Source organism: Pelobates fuscus, chromosome 4 (genome assembly GCF_036172605.1).
Source record: "Pelobates fuscus isolate aPelFus1 chromosome 4, aPelFus1.pri, whole genome shotgun sequence".
Classification (NCBI taxonomy): Eukaryota; Metazoa; Chordata; class Amphibia; order Anura; family Pelobatidae; genus Pelobates; species Pelobates fuscus.
The window spans coordinates 352,588,824-352,601,761 of NC_086320.1; the positions used below are offsets into that span (position 1 = coordinate 352,588,824).

The 12,938-nt window shown below is 42.4% G+C and overlaps 1 protein-coding gene across 1 annotated transcript in view; it reads left to right on the forward strand.

Annotated features, from left to right (window-relative positions):
* Window positions 1-10,292: 10,292 nt before the first annotated feature.
* LOC134609489 (phthioceranic/hydroxyphthioceranic acid synthase-like) overlaps window positions 10,293-12,938 on the forward strand; it is a 55,073-nt gene continuing 52,427 nt past the window's right edge. Inside the window, exon 1 of the mRNA XM_063453153.1 lies at window positions 10,293-10,309. The gene's annotated coding sequence lies outside the window, so the exon portion shown is untranslated. The remainder of the gene's footprint in view (window positions 10,310-12,938) is intronic.

Below are 12,938 nucleotides of genomic sequence, written 5' to 3' on the forward strand. Positions count from 1 at the left end.
AAAACCATAGGTAAACAGCAAATTACAATATTTAGCCTGTGAGCAGGTTGGGGTAGGAGACTTCTCCCCCCCATCCTGTCAAGTGGCCTGAGTGTCCATTCTCTGTGTCCTCGGGATGAATGGTTCGATCGTCTCTGGGTCCCAAGCGGGAGAGGCGATCTGGGTGGTCTTGGTTGGTAGACCCAGTTTTGATAGTATCGCGGCAGCTTCGGCTCCGGAAGTGATTTTGTACGTGTGTCCTTGGTGTGTAACCAGGAGGTGGCGTGGGTTTCCCCATCGGTATGGTATTTCCACTGAGCGTAGCTGGCTGGTGAAGTCGTTGAGGGTTTTTCTCCATTGGAGAGTGGCTCTAGTTATGTCCTGGTAAAAAGTCAATTGGGACTCTTCAAAGTCGAGTGGCGTCTTGCCCTTGAGTGCCGACATTATGTGTCCCCTGTCTTGGGGAAGGGCGCAGCGGATTATAACATCTCCAGCGAGGAGTGTGGATGCCCGTGTTGGAGTGGGTAGTCGGTATATTCCGGCAAAGGTGAGTTTCCTTGCCACCCCGGGGGGAAGTATGGACTGCATGAGACGTCGCACATAGTGTGGTAGATCCTCCTTGGAGACTGATGCAGGGATACCACATATTTTGATGTTGTTGCTTCTGAGTTTGTCTTCTTGGGCTGCTATCTGTACCTCCAAGTTTCTTTGAGTATGTTGCATTTGGGAAAGGGATTCTTGCAGCGAGATGATTTCATTTTGGATCCCTTTTACTTCTCCCTCAGTGTGTAGTACTTTGTCAGTGATTTGTTGCATGCTGGTTTTGAGGGTGGGCAGATCTGCAGCCAGTAGGCTTTGTATTTCTTGCAGCATGTTTTGCATGTGCTGTAGGTCTTGTTTAGTGGCAAGTTCAGTGGTATCTTGCTGGGGTATGAGGTTTGACTGTTTAACCCCTTGAGGGCTATGTTCCACTGAGTGAGGCTCTGTAGGGGGAACAGGGCCTTGTACGGACGCCATTTTGGTGGGTGTTTGTTTTTGTAGCAGTGTGCTTATATCAGGCTGTGCTGTACCTGGTTGGGGTTTCTGCGATCTGCGCCCCATTCCGAAGGTTCCGTGATCGGAGTTGTGCTGGGACGTGTCCCACGCGTCGTCCAGGAAGTCCCCGTCAAACAAGTAATCCAGGCCGTGGTGGGCTGATGGGAGGTAGGCCTGGGCTCTAGATTTTGGCTTTGCCTGCTTCGGGGTGTACCGGAATGGCATCGGTCGGTTCCGGGGGTTCCCCTCCGTGCTATGGTGGTATTTGCGCTGGTGGATGGTGAGGGTGTTAGCCGATATTCGTTGGATTGAGCCCGTGGTTATCGGAGCTCGCGGCAATGGCGACCGGCCCGTTTTGCTGCCAGGCTCCGCCCCCCAGTTTGTTTGTTTTTTACATACATATAACAAGTTTTTTTAAGGGACATTAAAAGCATCAAAACAACTTTAGCTTAATGAAGCAGTTTCGGTGTATAGATCAGGCCTTGCAGTCCCACTGCTCAATTATCTGCCAACTAGTAGTTAAATCACTTTTGTTTCTGTTTATAAAGCCCTTGCCACACCTCCCCTGTTTTTGACTCACACAGCCTGCATTAAAAAATTGTTTAATTTTCAAAGAGATGCTAACTTGCTCTAAAAGATTTTATCTCTTGCTCTGTAAATCGAACTTTAATCACACACAGGAGACTTCTCCAGAGTCTAGAAGGCTATTAACATAGCAGGATATAAGGAATTCTAAATTAAACAGACTGTACAATAAAGAAAGTTTAAACATTAATGTATTTTTACAGGAAGTGTTTAGGAAAGCTGTGTGAGTCACATGCAGGGAGGTGTGACTAAGGTTGTGTAAACAAAGTGATTTAACTCCTAAATGGCAGATAATTGAGCAGAGAAACTGCAGTTGCATGATCTATACACCAAAACGACTTAATTAAGCTAAAGTTATTTTTGTGACTATAGTGTCCCTTGAATGTGTACTTCGAAAAACTGGTGTGTGCTATTCCTGTACAAAACCCCATATTGTGTTCTGCTGAATAATACCCCAATTGTATGCCTATGCCAATACGCTGTGAAGCTAATAATGTCATATAAGAGCCATGTTATTTCGTTTCTACGGTTAGAAATTTTCATAGATGGATTTGGTGGGCTTATGTCTCATTGTGGGGCATTATAGCCATGTGAGTGTTTAAATAACCCCAGGAAGGCCTAACATTTGTGAAAGTAGACACTCCAGGGTTTCTCATTTGGCATATACTGTGCTTTAACATGCTACTATTTTTTTCACCAATATATGTCAAAGTCTATGGTAAAAAAATATTTTTTGCATACGCATTACATATTTGCTAGGCATTTTTTATATTTGATATGTGCCACTATGATCAAACACCACAAATTATGCTCAGCTAACTTTTATGAGTAAAACACCCTCAATGTATGTCTTCGGCACTATTTCGTGAAGCTACAGTGTCAGGTAGGAGACCTTGACATTTCAATTTTCACAATAGAATTGTGATAAAATCCTCCAAATTATGCTCAGTTACATCTTCTGAGTTAATCAATATCCTCAATGTATGACCTGCACACTATTTTGTGATATTATAGTACTGCATGAAAGACCATTTCCGATTTTTAAGTGTGAATTTTCAAAGATGGTGGTGAGGGGTCCGTATTCCATTTTGGAGCATTTTAGAAGGTTGCTATTTGAAACTACCCCACAAAGACCTACCATTCCTTAAAGAAGACACTCCAGTGTATTTCAAAAGGCACATTTTGAACCTTAATGTGGGATAATTTTTTGCTAGTTTGTACCAAGTCTAGTAGTAATAAGCATTTTTTCTGCCTTTTTGACACACACTTTTACTGTATGTTTTGCAATCCTTATGTGTGCTACAACAGTATAACACTTCATATGTTGCTCAGTTATGTCGTCTGAGTAGATCAATACCATGTGTATTTTTGGCAGGTATATGTGGATGTTGACGGGGGAAATTTGAGACACGGCCATTTCAGTTTTTTCAAACTTTGAATTTTGACGCTGGTTCCATGTCCCATTTTGGAGCATTTTAGCAGGTTTCTAATTCAAACTACCCCGTAAAGGCTTACCATTTCTTAAAGAAGACACCTCAGGGTATTTCATAAGGCACATTTTGAACCTTGCTGTGGGATAATTTTTTCTCTAGTTTTCTCAGCTATGTCATTTGAGCACACCAATACTCACGAATTCAAGGGGCAAATGTGAGACACAGCCATTTCAGTTTTATTCAAACTTTGAATTTTGACGCTGGGTCCATGTCCCATTTTAGGACATTTTAGCAGATTGCTGTATAATCAGGCAAATATTAATCACTAAAAACAAGGGGGAAGGGTCAGCGCTAAATAACAAAATAATAAGCTTCCAGTATATTGGAATGACCACAAGTTGCTTAAAAACTAGATTAAGCAAACATTGCAGAATTATTAAAAATGGATACTTAAATCATTCCGTATCCAAATACTTTATTAATCACAACAAAGATCCAAAAATGTTGAAATGTATGGGGATAAAAAAATTATTTTACCTTGGAGAGGGGGCGATATAAAAAACGTACTAGGAAAAACAGAAATGGAATGGGTCTACAAGCTACAGACCCTCATAACCCAAGGTTTAAATGCAGACTTCGATCTGTACAATTACTGATTTCATGTAACCTTTTATTATTATTATTTTTACCATGCTGTATTTTAAAATGTCTAATTTTATGTGTATTTACTGTAAACAGCAAACCAATGCTCTAAAGTTATATATTTTTACTCTTAGGATATGCTTTTTAACATGCTATGTAATAATTAATATTACTCCCCTATTCTGTCTATAACTAGTTAGCTGCTTAATTCTCCTGTTCATATTCAATATGTTTTTATAGAATTTACATGTCTTTTAAATAGTGGATGGTCTTTTTAATAAGAGGATGATCCTTTTTTATATTCACCTATCTGCCCCATTTATTATCCCCCCTCCCCCCCCTCTATTTGGGCAGTATACAGAGCCCTTACTCTTCTCCCTATATGCAATTGCCCATTGACACTGACAGCACGAATATCACGTGCCGCCGTCAACCATCCCCATCCCATAGCGGCATAATCTATGTGTTCGCCGCTTCCCTCACAGCCCCTCCCCTTGTAAGTGCAGCTTACTATTATCGGCGAGAGCGAGCCGCTCACCACACCTCCACCCGCCCCCCTCTTGTTGGCTAAGCGCTGACCGAAGATACTACATTACTCAAGGAGCTTTGCTCCAAACAATGCCAGTCAATTGATGCCATGTTTCAACTAATACCTCATCATATAAGCTTTGTTTTAAAAATATAACTATATCACTTAGTCCATATTTGACTACTCTATCAAACTATGTAGGTATTATTTGTTTTGAATATGTTTTTTAAAATCCGTTTTCCATTGGCTGATCCAAGTTTTGGCGCCAATTTTAAATTTACATATCCTTATATGAACTCTCTATACCAGGAATAATGTAATATACCATTTTGAAAAAGCCTTAAAGGTGAAACGCGTTAATGGTTTTAAATTGTGTGGTTTTTTTTTATTTTATATTTTTATTGTGCAGGTAGGTACATGATATTTCCATACGCCACAACAGCGTTCATATAGATATACAGATTTATTCGTGGCATGAGTACGTGCACATTTTTTTTAAGTATAAACAAAGTCGATATAACAGGCTTAACATTAGTAAATAGTTACTGCACTGTAGTTTAGCATGCAAGTGAGTTAGGATTGAGTTGCTGTATACTACCGCAGTATAGTAAAAGCTTTAACATACAGGTCTGGGTGAAAACATGACTGAGGGATCATTCATAGGAAATGGCAGACATGTGAGTGGTAGTGAAAGATTAGGTAGGCAAGTGAGTAGTCAGGCGTTACTGAGTGGTTAATGTTACATGCTTATAATACAAGAGTGTAATAAAGGTTCTGTATCTCAAGATGGTGCCAGGCTGACAGGCTTATTAACATGAGAGTGGCATGTGGAAGGCCGTCAGGTGACATGACCCGTGTGTGTAGCACAGCATTACGTGAATGGAAGGGCATTGTTATACGGGCGCTGAGTCTAAAAGAAAAGGAGAAACATGCAGGCATTGTGGATGTTTGATGTGTATATAGGGTGAGATATTCATGGAGGTGTAGATAACTAGCAAATTAATAACAGGAGAAGAGAAGTGTCCGGCATACAGGGGTACACAAGCCTGACATTAGATTGCGGAGGCTGCAAGGGGGACTGGAAAGCGTCCGTTCTGGTGGGGGAGGGATATAAGCAAGTTCTGCTGGGCCTTCCCTGTCGCTGGGTTTCCCCTCAGCCTTTACCCAGCTGGGGAAATATCGGCATTATGTGGGCCTACAAGAGCTTTTCCAATAACACGCCCTAGCTCCCTGTGTTGCTTCTTGCCAGATATGGCTAAGCCTGTGTGGTTGCCAGACATGCTCTCCCAAATATGCCGTGTGGTGGCAGGTAAGTCTCAGAGTGTCATAGGTAGTCCAGCACATCTGAAGCTGTTCAAAGGGGGCTGCTGGTTTATCTTGGAGGGAATCCAGGGATGTTACCTGGGGGTCTGTGGCACGGGCACCCGGTTGTGGTCGTCTCGCCCTGCCATTACGCACGTGTCTGCGTGTTGTCGGCCATCTTAATAAGTGCTGCCTTCTCTGCACTTCACTGCTGGGCTGGTGCTTGGGCCTTGCGGTTTGTGCTGCTTTCGCCCGTGGGGACTGGGATATGCCCCCCAGTCCAGGGGGAGGGGAACAGGACCGGGTCTGCCATAATTTAAGGTGCCTGTCGGGTCACGTTTGGCAGGATAGTGGGGCAGTGGCCGTCTGCCCAACTCACCGCCGGATAGGGTCCCGCCTGAGTTAGCGGTAATCTCTCCCCCGAGGGACTAAAACTCCCTGAGCAAGCCTCTCCTCGGGTCCGGTGGCTCGTGGTCCTTGGTGGTCACGGCTGTAGGTTGTTAGATTTAGTATAAAACTGGTTTGTAAGCTTAATATGTTGAGAATTGCAGGAGCCGTTCTTTTCTGCGACCGTCCATCTTGGCGATCCGGCCCCGCCCCTAAAAAATTGTGTATTTTAACAATAAATGTCTTTTGGTAACCTTTTTTTTGGACCGATTTTCATTTTATTGGATTTTATTTGCACTTTTAATTTTTATTCTCCCTGGCATTATTATTGTATCCTGACTCAAGTAATCCTAGGTGGGGATCATTCCACCAACGCTGTATCGATAGAGCAGTACCTTCTGCTCTATACTTGTGAGTATATTTTATATATATATATATATATATTTTTTTTTTTTTCTTAATACATTTTTATTGAAACATTTTTCATAGTTACAAAAATTCAAAATACATACCAACACACAGAATATAATCGATTAATACAAGGGAAACATCCTCATGGGTGAGATAAACATCATATACAAACCAAATTCAATCGAATATATGGAAAGTAAAAAAAAAAAAAGAAGACATGGGCTCATCCACTCAAGGCCATTGGAGGTAACTAAAAGACCTCCATTTGTTTTAAAAATACATAGGGATAAAGGAGAGAGCGCAGGTAACTTGTTTTTCTTTGGTTTTTACTATATATTGGGGCTGATGTGTACTGTAGTCATTGCAGCCGCCCAGTAGTGATGGGAGTGAGCGCAGGACTTTTCTTTCTGCATTTATAAAAATTTATCAATATAGGTAAACGCACAGTTGTTTACAATCTATTATCCCTGGGCTATTTTCATCTAACCAGGAAAAAAGATATAAAGAAAATTAATAATTTCTATAGCCCTAATTAGTCTAAATGAATAAGACTGATAGGTTGACCATATAATTGAGATAATTTTTGAAGCCAGGTTGAGTACCGATCTCTTTTTTTTGACAAAACTGTCAATTTTTATGATTTATTTTATGATTATTTATGATATCTTTTTCCATTGTCAATTGGAATATAATTTGATTGATCAAGGAAGTTTTCTGAAATGGGTTAGAAGATTTCCACTGTCTGATTTTAACTGCAACAAAACAGTGGGTGGCTAAACAAATATATTTACGTGACTTAAACTGCCAATTCAGATGTATTTTATTGCTCATCCCTTATATACTGAGAGCACTATTGCTGTGTTTTATATACCATGGAGCACTGAACAAACCCGGCCGGAGTGATGGACGCACCTCTTCACTATATCCTCTAGCGGGGATTATACCGCTATACGCCCTCCACCCCAGAGCTGGTTAGAGCTCTCACAAATGTGAGTGTACTATCTTCCGTTTATCTATTTTACCATTGGATTTTACCATATCACACTATTGGCTGCCTGTCGTGTTCTCATTTTTGTCTTCGCATATACAGATATTTTAACAATCCGGACGTATCAACTCCCGAGGATTGTATCAGTGAGACTTTCATATGACTTTTTATTAATCTCCACATTATATATTTTATTATCCGGACGGATCCACCTTTATTTTTATTCTGTTGTCTTAAGTGAGACTTTTATTCTAAACAGTTTTTTATCATCTATATAGGCCTACTTGTTGTTGTTTATCCATTTAGACCATTTGGTCTGGTTTCTATTGTTATAGACTACTGCTACTAGCCCTTAGTGCAGCCCTTACACCCTTCACATCTTCTAAGTATTAATTACTGCATTAACCCTCATCAAAGTCCGAGGCATTGTTTGTCACCTCTGAGTCCCACTTTTAGAATTCACACTGAACTTCCTAAGCATGTTGAACTTTTTACACAAGAACTTGTTATAAACAATTGGATTTTTTTAAATGTATTTTGTCTTTTTATCCCTAACTAATGTAACACTAAACTCCCCACTCACTGAGTGTGCACTTCCTTTTAGTCCAGCTGGGTACAGGAAACAAAAGCTCCCTGTACCCGCGGCCCATACAGAGCTCGGCCACGCTACAACAGAGGTAGGGGAGGGGGGGAGGAAGAAATTGACAGGGGGGGGGGGATTGATGGGGGGAGGAAGAAATTGATGGGGGAGGAAGAAATTGATGGGGGAATTGATGGGGGGAGGAAGAAATTGATGGGGGAATTGATGGGGGAGGAAGAAATTGATGGGGAGAAATTGACAGGGGGGGGAAATTGATGGGGGGGAGAAATTGATAAGGAGAGAAATAAATTGACAGGGGGGGAGAAATTGATAAGGAGAGAAAGAAATTGACAGGGGGAGAAAGAAATTGACAGGGGGTGAGAGTGACTGGGGAGGGGAGAAGAGAGTGACAACGGGGGAGAAGAGAGGGGGGAGAAGAGAGTGACAAGGGAGGGAGGGAGAAGAGAGTGACAAGGGAGGGGGGAGAAGAGAGTGACAAGGGAGGGGGGAGAAGAGAGTGACAAGGGAGGGGGAGAGATTGACATCCATCACACACACACACAAACACACAATCACACACAATGCACCCCTTACACACAAAGACAATGCACCCCTTGCACACAGAAAAACACACAATGCATTATACACACAGACACACACACAACAGCAATGCAACCCTTACACACAATGCATCCCTTACACACACAGAAACACACAATGCATTCTTTACACACACTCAATGCACCCCTTACACACTTAATGCACCCCTTAGAGATGCACACACTGCATCCCGTACATACACAGAAACACACCTTGCAGCCCTTACACATACAAACACAGATTCACACAATGCATTCCTTACACACATATCAGGACATCCCCTACACACTCCACCCCCTGTGAACAAACTCATTGGTGGAACATGAAGGTGGACCCTGGGACCCAGACTTTGAGCTGTGTAAACGGCCCCCCAAAAAATGGAGCTGCTTCCCGTTCTCCCAGAACATTGATTTTTGTGACCACAGTTACAAACAGCCTCCAAAGAGCCTGTTCTACACCAGACCAGTGGAGCCAGACTGCAGCTAGAGCCCATCATCATCCTCATCTGGTTGTAAGTAGGCAATCTAGTATATTATTCGTGGCACTAATCTCTAATTTACCTTACATTAAAGAAAAAACAATTGTCCCCAGAACCACTGCAGCTAAATGTAGTGGTTCTGGTGTCTATAGCCTGTCCCTGCAGGCCTTTTAATGTAAACACGGCGGCACTGCAGCACTGGCGTTAGTTAACATGGCAGATCATATGGTTTGGGCATTGTAATGTCACATGGGGGGGGGGGGGGGGGGCGGCAAACTTTACTTTTGCCTAGGGCGGCAAAAATCCTTGCACCGGCCCTGGGTGCTGCTCTCCTCCTCCGTGACAGACGAAGTGGGACCAACTTTTTGCTGACCATTATCTTGGTAAGGCCTATAAGGAGAGGAGAATGAGCTTGTTGGCAAGTGGCTCCCCGATGTGGTCTGATCAGTCTCTGATTTCCCTCTTGTCATACCTCTTTCTGGGGCAGCATTTTTTGTACTTCCCCCCCTTTTTTCTCTCTTTTCTTGTAATATCGTTTATAAAAACAGTATACTTGTAAGATTTATAAGTTATAACATATGTGAACCAAATATTTCAACGTTTCTGATGTTGTTTATATAAATTATGTCTAAAATCTAATAAAGCTATATAAACTAAAAAATATAAATTTTCTGTTTACCTGGCCAACCACAGCAGCATCACTAATGGGTTAGATTCCCTATTACTGATGTTGCCGGGGAAATGACCAGGAAATTAAAATTCAGTTACGTATCAAATTTTCTATTATTGTCTCCTTGCACTTAATGGTTCCATAGTTCAAATGAAGATATGAAAACAAAAAACTGTTTTCTTGAGAACTCTAAATCTTTATTGTCACAGTAATCAAGAATTGGCTTTTGGGAAAACATCAGTAAATTGCTCAATGTGATGACATTACTGTTTTAAATAACACTAATATTTAAAGGGATGATATGAAAACAATAGGTGATCTTTGAAATGTAATAAGCGTTTGCTGTTCCAAGAAACCTCAAAGAAAAGATACAGCATTTTCAAAATTTATTATATGTAATATAATGCATGTCACAGGTGATTATAAAAAGTAAAATTTTTAATTTTAACCCACAGATTAGGGCAATGAGTAACTTTATTTTATCTCCTTCCAGACTACAAACAATAATATAATAAAGATATGGAACTATAGATGTTATTCGCATAGTTAGCACGAATTGACCTTTTGAAAAACAAAAGCAAGGGGCCCAATATGATGACGTTACAGTTTTTAATGAGAATGGTATAAAAGTGATGGGTGCACCTTCAAATGCAATCCATGTTTGCTGCTTCAAGACACTTCAGAGAGAAGGTAGAGAAGATCTTTCTATTTACATTTAATGCCAGCAGCTTCATTGTTCTATATTGTCTCGTGGGTTGCTTAAATACTTTGGGGTTTATTCAGTCAATAGTGAATTTCAATGTATTGAAAATCAAATTATTTATATATATTTTTTTCGAAATTCACCAGAATTCACTCTTTAGTGAATAGAATCTCCTGTATTGTTTATTTGTGTAAATAGTGCATATATTTAGTTATGTATGGAGGACAAGGGGTTTGGTTGTACTAAGTCCTTAATTCTAGGAGAAAGTGATATATTGCTTTGACAGTGCGTTTTTACCTGATAATGCCGCTGTCGGCACCATTTATTGTATCTAATTGTGAAGAATCACCCTCCATTCATTCGGTACTTTCCCTCCCTGCTACTTTATTCATGGATTTATTACTGTGACGAAGTGCCCTTCGCCACTTGTGCCTGGAGAGGATTGCTTGCCCGCATCTTGCCCTGTGACTATGGACCCTGGGAGATTTGGCCCGTTCAATTCAGTATGATAGGAGTTATGTATTTTTGTATCCTTTTGTGTTTTACTGGTAACATGTGCTCAATGGAGTCTGCCTCTATCCCTGGATATAATTGGATTATTTTCCCCATTGTCTCCAGGATAGAGGGTTCTGTAAAACCGGTTTGGGCCAGATAGCCATGCAGCCAGCCAGGCCCCAAAAGATACTTTACTAACTTCTGAACCCCTGGTCTGATTCATGCCATTTTTTGATATGTTGTTCCCCTGAATGGATTGGTCGTGAATATATAATTTATGTGAATGTGATGTATATTTGAGAAGTTATGAATATGCTGTAAAAACTGTATTTTTCCTGCCTGTGATAATTGCATCTTCTATAGTATAAGTGTCACGGTAATATACTCCAACACGCAAGAATAGTCCAGATAGTCTAGAGGCAGAAAACAAGATACGACTTACCGGACCTTAGAATGGCCGGACTTGACGAGGACAAGAAAAGAAAGAGTCCAGAACGAGCCGGGATCAAGGGGACAGAGAGACAGCGTAAACTAGAACAAGCCAAGGACTGTTGTTGTTGTTGTGTAGTGGATGATGTGTGTGTTTATGTGGTGGATGATGTGTATGGTTGTGTAGTGGATTATGTGTGTGTTTATGTAGTGGATGATGTGTATGGTTGTGTAGTGGATGATGTGGGATGGTTGTGTAGTGGATGCAGTTTGTCTGTTTGATGTATGTGTGTGGTGGATGTGTGACAAATGCTGCTGGGAGGTATTTTTTTTAATGTAGAATTTGTATAATAATTTTTTTTAAAAAATATGTATTCCCCCCTCCCTGCCTCTTCCCTGTAGCCAGGGAGGGGGTCACTGGATTCCCTGGTGGTCTGGTGGCTGTACTTGTTGGGCCAGCAAGGAGGAGCCCAGCAGACTCCCTCCATGTTCTCCCTCCTGCCAGCCACTGCTCTATGCGAGCCCAGCATGCATTGCGTGCAGCGGAGAGTTGTCATGACAACCTGCGGCAACGCTTTACTGCTGTGGCTCGCGAGAGTGTTGGAGGGGAAGGTAAGTATATCCTGGGCCCGCAGAGGCATATATACATAGCGGTACTTGCTATATATATATATGCAGATTGAAGGGCTGGGTGCCGGGCATGCAGAGGATTACCTGTGCAGTCCGGGCCCCCCAGGACCGCCAGGCCCGTGACAACCGTCATGGTTGTCACCACCTGATGGTGGCCCTGCTTCTAGGGGTACGCTTACAGGCATATCTGCCATGTCTTCTGGTTTTGGTCTGCTCCTGTCTCCCACTGGCAGTATATAGCAGCTGCATTTTGTGCGGTCTGGAAATCAACATGCCGCCGGCCCCTGGCACTTCATGGGCCTGTTACCTGCGCCCTTGGTTTTGGCTCTTTGCGACAAACAAGTCCTGCAGGAAGTGGTATGACCAGGTGTAGGGCTGTAGTCAGGGGCGGACTGAGAACCCTCAGGGCCCACGGGCAAAATAAATCAAGGGCCCCCTTACAGGCCCCACCCATGCTCCGCAGCAAGCCCCACCCTTGTCCCGCCTCCAGCCACACCCTACACAATCTTTAGACACAAGGAACAAAAGTGCAATAATCCCCTCGAGATTACACAAGGAACAAAAGTGCAATAATCCCCTAGAGACTACAATTGAGGGCTAATGGGCCATGGAGGGGGGTCTTTCTAGCAGAGGCTATCTCAGTGTCCTTTAGAGAGTGTGTTAGAAAGAATCCCCTCCAGGCCCCATTAGAGACTACAATGGAGTCTAATAGGCTTGGAAGGGGGTCTTTCTAGCAGAGGCCATCTCAGCGTCCATTAGATAGCCTCTGCTGGAAACAATCGCCTCCAGGCCCCAGTAGAGACTACAATTGAGGGCTAATGGGCCATGGAGGGGAGGTCTTTCTAGCAGAGGCTATCTCAGTGTCCTTTAGAGAGTGTTAGAAAGAATCTACTCCAGGCCCCATTAGAGACTACAATGGAGTGAGGACAGTGTGTGTGTATGGGGGGCAGTGTGTGAATGTGTATGGTGTGTGTGTGGGGGCAGTGAGTGAATGTGTATGGTGTGTGTGTGGGGGCAGTGTGTGTATGGGGCTAGAGTTCACTCTCACTACTGCGACCACCA